Genomic DNA, 8353 nt, shown 5'->3' with positions numbered 1-8353 from the left:
ACGCAAATACAAAATTTTTTCTTATTTTTTAATCACACATTTCTCATCAATACATTATTCAAAAATTTATTTTTATCAAAAAAATGAGGCTCAAACAATGACTCGATAAACTTGATATTTGATTACCTAAATTCTTTAATCTTTCGATTATCGAAAAATAAAATCATGCTATTCTTCACATTCATCAATTTTAATAGAAACAACGTGAGAGGGAGGATGTGCTCATTTTCCCAATAGCTCATATTGACGATGAAGTGGAGTAGCTCAAATTCTTTTTTTTTTTTTTTTTCTTTTTTATTCACAACTTATGTGTAAGTGATGAATACGCACTCAACTTTTCGTACTCACTTTAGTCTTCCACTTCCATTCATGGATTCTCATTTTGTATTTTAACATTTTTATAAAATCAGGGCTTTGACAATGCTTTTCAAAAGTCAAAAACTATTTTTAAATATATTTGAATAATTTTTTGAAAGTGTTTTATTTGACCAGAATAGTTTTTAGAGAAGACTAACTTAAAAAGAGATTCTCCAAAAAGTCATTAGGGAAAACGTAAAAGCAAAAGTAGAAATCAAACGAGCTTATCGACCAATATCTTACAGATATATAACCCTCTTGATAAGCCCTTTTACTTCAACAAATTCACTATTCTACATGGATTAATCTATCTGTACAATCATGAATAACAATAATGGTTGACAATGTATGAATTGTCAAAAAACAATTGGTGTCAAAAATAAGTTTTTTTTTTTCAAACTATTCAATTATAATTTGACATGAATCATGTTGTCAACAAGATTGTCAACTATGACTGTACACTAAACATGATTCATTTTATGTTTTAATCCAATTATGCCTTGTATGACTTAGCTACCCAACTAATACCATCACTCGTGATTGAGAGCAAAGTCTCAACAGAAATTATGCTCGACAATTACTGCAGTTGTTTGACCGAAATGTCTCATATTCATAACTCATAAGTGAATTTCAGACTTGAATTCAAGTATTAAACCGCCAAAAACCTTAGTCCCCAGTTGAAGAAAGTCAAATTAGAAGTTAAGAGGAAATGATAGGCAATGATGACTAGAGAAGAAAATATAAAAATCTAAGAAATTGAAGGCGAACTCAATCAAGCCCTTGAAATTATCTGATTGCAAAATTTAAATAATAGGATTCTCTGTTGCCAAAATTCATTATTTTGATTCGAGTATTCTCTCAGCATATCTAAGGTCATCAGAACAGTATCTTGGACATCATTTCATCTTCCACACTCAAAATTTGTACAATAATTGATATAAATAGAATTTATGATTCTAAAAGACGATAAAAACCACCAAACTGGGGTACAAAGGAAATTTACAGTGGAGCGGTGAAATACGTAGAGATAAAGAAGAACACTAACGTCGAAAACATTTTGCTATGCCGACATGGAACAATATCTTGGACATCATTTCACATTCCATACCCAAAATCTGTACAATGATGGATATGTGATAATTTATGATTCTGGGAGTAATGCTATACACGAAGTGTTGATTACAAATGACGAATTAGCATACCAACTCACTTTCACCTTTCGTGTTCATAGTCCAAGGGAAACTGGGTAATGATCAGAATCTTAAAATTAAGAATCAAGTGCCACAAATTAAGTTGTAATTACTAATTAGGAACTGTACTAACGTCCATTAATATTAACAAACAAAAAGGGGAAAACATAACCATAAAAATAATCCCAGAAGTTGTGCTTAAAATCAAGTTGCTTTTAAGTCAACCAAACATGCGTAGAGCTGCCCCAAAAAATGAAACCCAGCATCCCAACTATAAATTCCAAACCATATGTTCCTGGAAATCGTGAAAGGGATAGATATAGACCACAGGCTAACAAAATAGATTTTGAACTGGGAAGGTCGCTGAAACAAGAAATTTGGTGCCAAGTAGTAAATATGAGAAAGACTAGCATGAGTAACAGAAATCGGAGATTAAGCATGTACACATTAGAGCCAGGACTAATGAGAAATTTCGTCTAAGAAGTGTGCAGGTAAAGCAAAACCATCAACGAATCAAAATTATGCCGTATAGTCTCTCTTTCGAGTTTGTATATTCAAACATGTTTTCCGTTTATGGTTGCAGTGCAAATAATTATCTAACAGCTTCAGCTCTTCAATGAGGTGGTAGAAAACAATACAAGAGCAATTTGAAATTTCTTGACGTGTTGACAGCTAATTTAATTAAATAAATGTGTCTCCTCTCTAACGATTTAAACTTTCTAAAAAAGATCATTCAATAGAACGGAACTTATCGAAAAGCTTGCCAAGTCAATAAGGGAAATGCGAGAAAGGAACCAAACACATTCTATGATGCATCCACCCAAAGACACCCCCAACTCGACTCTTTCACCAAAATGCAACGGCAACAACCTAATTATAGGTTTAGTCATAAGGGCAGAATATCAGTTACAGCAACTAAACACGTTCATTTCGGCTAATAGATTCTAATATTTTTGGCTTGCTATTGAGCAATGAGCATTCTATCCCTTCTTCAAAAAAGGACAAATCTCATACCAATCTCAGAAAAAAATATCACAAGCAAGCAACAATGTTGTGAAACATATGAGCTATAAGCTATTAGTGGAGCGACAAGACACCCTGCTATTAAAAAATGTTAAGATACATTAATACTAATCAAAATGAAAAGTGAGAAATTCCTATGGAGCAAATGGAAAACGTCAAGCCTGTGAAATTAAAATTGACTTCTCAGATAACATATTAACAAATACTTCCTAGAGTTGATTCAGAAAATTAAAAGGATATACTGCTCCAAAAGCCATGCAATAACTTGCTGCTACAATTTTTTTCTCATTTTATATAGGTCATAGTTTCTTTCCTATTCTTTAGTAACAATTATGCACATATGCATCGCATATTTGATGGCAAACATCAGACTACGAGGGTTTAACCAGTGCACACCCGAAGGGTAGCAACTGCGGATTCCTACGTCATAAAAAATAAAAAATAAATGAAATCAGACTACGAGACTTGGTGGTGGAGCTAGACAATTTTCATTGTGGAGTCAAAAATTACGTAGCAAATTATTTTATTTTTTTTTTTCAAAAAAGAAAAAACATAACATTAATCAAAATAGGTCAATAGATTTGCCTAGGCGTTTTTATTCTTTGAAAACATATAATTACATGGTTATCAAAATTATAAAATACATTTTTCTTAATATACATCATTAAACTATCAATTCCCATAGACACTCTATTTTGATAAGATTTTAGTTTATTAGAATTTTTTAGATTTTATTTTAACTTCTTTGGCCTATTAAAAGGCTAGTAGGATTTCATATGTAATTAAACTTTGATTATTGATCAAACATTAGTACTTCTTTCCCTAAACGCTCATCTATTTTCTTCCCATTACTTTCCTTTTTTCTCTTCTGCCTCCGTCTTCTACTTTAGCTTCACGCTCTATCTGATAGGCTGTGATGCTTAGACATTGAAAGAAGAACAAGTGTCGACAGTATGGGTGCAGGCATTTTTTTTAAAAACTTATTTGGCCTATTGAAACGCTAGTAGGATTTCATGTGTAATTAGACTTTGATTAGTGATCGAATATTAGTATTTCTTTCCCTAAACGCTCATCTATTNCCCACCATGTGGACCATTTCGTTACTTTATGGTATTAATTGATTCTTCTACAAGATGGTCACATGTTCGCCTACTTTCAACTAGGAATATAGTATTTGCTAGACTACTTGCTCAAATCATAAAATTGCGAGCACAATTCCCCAATTACTCAATCAAGACTATTCGTCTTGACAATGCTGGTGAATTTAGATCACAAGTATTTGATGATTATTGTATGTCAATTGGGATTGAAATTGAACATTCAGTTGCACATGTTCATACACAAAATGGTTTAGCGGAATCGTTTATTAAACGTCTACAACTTATTGCTAGATCATTATTTATGAAAATAAAACTCCCAACTTCTTTTTGGGGTCATGCCATATTACATACTGCATCATTGGTTCGTATAAGACCAACTGCCTATCATCAATATTCACCTTTGTAACTTGCATTTGGTCATGAATCTGATATTTCTCACCTATGGGTTTTTGGTTGTGCTGTCCAAGTTCCTATTTCACCCCCACAACGTACTAAAATGGGTCCCCAACGAAGACTTGGGATTTATGTGGGTTTTGATTCACCATCTATTATTAGATATCTTGAACCTTTAACGGGTGACTTATTTACTGCACGTTTTGCAGATTGTCATTTTGATGAAATGACTTTCCCAACTTTAGGAGGAGAAAAACTACATCCTGAAAAATAAGATAGAATTTCTTGGAATGAGACAACTCTATCTCACTTTGATCCCCGCAACAATCAATGTGAACAAGAGGTTGAAAAAATCATTCATTTGCAAAGAGTTGCAATTCAACTACCTGATGTATTTGTTGACACGAGAAAAGTGACAAAATCATGTATTCCAGTAGAAAATATTCCAGCAAAAATTAATGTCCCTACAGGACAATCTGCTATGGCAAATGAATCTCAAATACGCTAGAAGCGTGATCGACCAATTGGTTCAAAAGACTCTGTACCTCGAAAAAGAAGAGTAAAGGAGAAAAACCAACCAAAAACTTCAGAAGAAAAGATTGATCAATCAAATATTGAATGTACGGTTCCTGAAGAACCAGAGGTGTCCAAAAATAATGAGATCTCAATAAATTATATGATATCTCATAAATTATAGGAACGGAATAATATTGTTATAGACAATATTTTCCCCTTTAACATGGCTCGTGATATTATGCAAAATGAGGATCCTGAACCACAATCTGTTAACGACTATCGAAATAGAAATGATTAGCCAAAATGGAAAGAAGTCATACAGGCAGAATTGAATTCTTTGGAGAAACGAAAAGTGTTTGGACTAGTAGTTCGAACACCTGAAAATGTAATCCCTGTTGAATACAAATGGGTTTTTGTACGAAAAAGAAATGAGAATAATAAAATTACAAGATACAAAACCCGACTAGTGGCTCAAGGTTTCTCCCAAAGACCGGGAATTGATTATGAGGAAACATATTCTCCCGTAATGGATACCATTACTTTTAGGTTCTTAATTAGTTTGACCTTGTCACAAGGGCTTAATATGCGTCTTATGGATGTAGTAACTGCCAACCTATATGGTTCACTTGACAGTGACATATATATGAAAGTTCCTGAAGGATTTAAGGTGCCAGGAATAAATGATACATGTCTGAGAACCATGTTCTCAATTAAATTTCAAAAATCATTATATCGATTGAAACAATCCTGACGCATGTGGTATAATCGCCTTAGCGAATATTTGTTGAAAGATGGTTATAAAATTGACGATATCTGCCCATGTGTTTTCATAAAGAAAACAAATATTGGATTTGCAATTATGACAATTTATGTTGATGATTTAAATTTAATTGGAACTCTTGAAGAGCTCAACAAAACTGCAGATTATTTGAGAAATGAATTTGAGATGAAAGATTTGGGGAAAACCAAATTTTGTCTTGGATTACAAATTGAACATTTTCCAGAGGGATTATTTGTTCATCAATCTACTTATACAAAAAAAGTCTTGAAACGCTTTTATATGGATAATGCACATCCATTGCCATCACCTATAGTTGTTCGATCACTTGATGTAAAAAAAGATCCATTTCGTCCACTTGAAGATGGAGAAAAGATTCTTGGTCCTGAAGTACCCTACCTTAGTGCAATTGGAGTATTAACTTATCTTGCAAATTGCACTCGACTTGACATAGCTTTTTCTGTAAATCTCCTTGCAAGATATAGCTTTACACCAACTCAAAGGCATTGGAATGGTGTTAAACATATTTTTCGTTACCGAAAAGGTACTATTGATATGGGACTGTTTTATTTTTAAAAGTCAGGATCTACTTTAGTGGGATATGCAGGTGCAGGTTATCTCTCCGATCCACATAAAGTTAAATCACAAACAGGATATGTATTTACACGTGGAAGAACAGCTATATAATGGAAATCTGTGAAGCAATCCTTGACAGCAACATCCTCAAATCATTCTGAGATTATTGCAATCCATGAAGTAGGGCGAGAATGTGTATGGTTGAGGAATATGACCCATCATATCCAATCATCATGTGGATTGATTTCAACAAAAGATAGTCCAACAATTTTGTTTGAAGATAATGCAGCTTGTATCGCACAATTCAAGGGAGGCTATATCAAAGGCGACGGGACGAAGCATATTTCTCCAAAATTCTTTCATACATATGAACTTCAGAAGAATTGTGACATTGATATTCAACAAATTCACTCAAGTGACAATGTGGCTGATCTATTCACAAAAGAGCCGCCAACATCTACATTCAAAAAATTAGTTTGAAATTGGAATACGTCGACTCAAAGATTTTCAGTGATCAACATCAGGGGGAGTAGCTGTACTCTTTTTCTTTCGCTTAGGTTTTATCCCATTGGGTTTCCCTAGCAAGGTTTTAATGAGGCAGCATTTAATTTTAATATTCCAAAATAACTGTACTTTTTTTCCTTCGTTTAATTTTTTTCCCATTGGGTTTTTATCAAACAAGGTTTTAACGAGTCAGATATTTTGTAATATGTTATTCAAGGGGGAGTGTTGTAAATGGAAAGTCCATTAAAATTTATTGGTGAATGACATTTGTACCTCTGTAGCCCTAGAAATTATTACCATTGTATCCCTGATTCTTACCTATAAATATAGGGATTTGGTTTTCAATAATACACACAAAAAAGGTTTATTGAATTTTCTCTATTCTCTTTTCCTCTCATTTTATAATATATATATATATATATTATTGTCAAGAATTAATCAATTTGTATAATGAGTTTGACAATATGATAGGTGTAAAGATTTTTGTTATTGATTTCAAAAACTGTTGAATAATCGACCTCCGATGGTGGATTTTTCGGGTTCAGTTGAACCAATCTCAACCTTATTAAATACACCCAGCAATGGCTCCAACCCAAACACGATTCTTATTTCGGTTGCTCAACTCAATGTGCTCATAAAGAACACAATATGGTGGCTGCAATGAATCACCAAGAATAGAGGAAGACAGATTCAATTTTAAGGATCAAGAGAGAAAACAAGAGAAAATGTCGGCTGCCTCTTTTCATTTGCACACACACACGGCTTATTCAACAATGAGCCCAATATATAGTTTTAGGATGTAATAATATAGTGGGCTCATAGACCAACTAATGATTAAAGGAGGCGGAACACAAATTGAGCCATCCAAGAAGTAAATGAGCCGTGAGCAACATTAACTATATTAAGTTGCTTCAAACGACCCTCAAGTTGTTTTTCGGGTTGAGCCAATTAATCGAATATGTTAATAAATATTTCAATCATCAGTCGAAGCCTATAATATCTAATCCGACTATCCGACGCTATTTAACATCATCGCCCGGGATTATTGGGTATCAAAAACCCAACAATCTCCACCTTAATGCCCAATAATCTGCAAGTAACCAAAACACAAGTTTAAACTTGCACAATCAAGGTAATCCAATAAAATTGGTATCTCTGACCTTACCTCATGTTTTGAATCGAAACACACACCATACTTGCTACATGTACTCACCGGGGCTAAGGTCTAAAAAACACCCAGGTAGAAACAAGTACTTACAGTGAACAACTAATCATACGATAAAGATATTATATAGGATACCTCACACAGATCTTTTCAAATTCACGTTCACACAGGATTAAAGATTAACACCAAGTTAATCAGCACACGGTCAAACACATATGCAACAAATGCATAAATGACCTTACGAAAGATTTCACCACACTTATCATATCCCATTTCGTGTTACTCCCACCTCGAGAACACATATCTTCTCTCATCGCCTACCAATCTTACTAAATAAATCACACAACTCATGTCAAAATGGCAAGTCACGATAGATCCTAAGTTCAGGAATAATCATCTATCACCACATCACTTCTCCTAACCTACGTGGATAATAAGACTCCACCTTATAGAAGTGACAGAAGTGTCTCTATCGCACTCCACCTGTACAGGGTCTATTTCACAGATAAAGGATTCTACACATTTGGTCACATCTCCACTCGTGATCCAAATGTCACACTCCACATCCCCCGATACAAATCACCATGTACCCCTAGGCATCTATACTCCACCTTACCAAAAGACATCTAACACACTGCTAATGCATCCTAACTCACTATGCATGCAAGCGATCACACCAAGTAATCACATTACCTCAAATTCATGCAAACACACATATCAAACAAATTGAAATGCAACATATAGTCATGCA

The sequence above is a fragment of the Olea europaea genome, chromosome 11 (genome assembly GCF_002742605.1).
Source record: "Olea europaea var. sylvestris chromosome 11, O_europaea_v1, whole genome shotgun sequence".
Classification (NCBI taxonomy): domain Eukaryota; kingdom Viridiplantae; phylum Streptophyta; class Magnoliopsida; order Lamiales; family Oleaceae; genus Olea; species Olea europaea.
Note: the sequence above shows the minus strand (reverse complement) of the source record.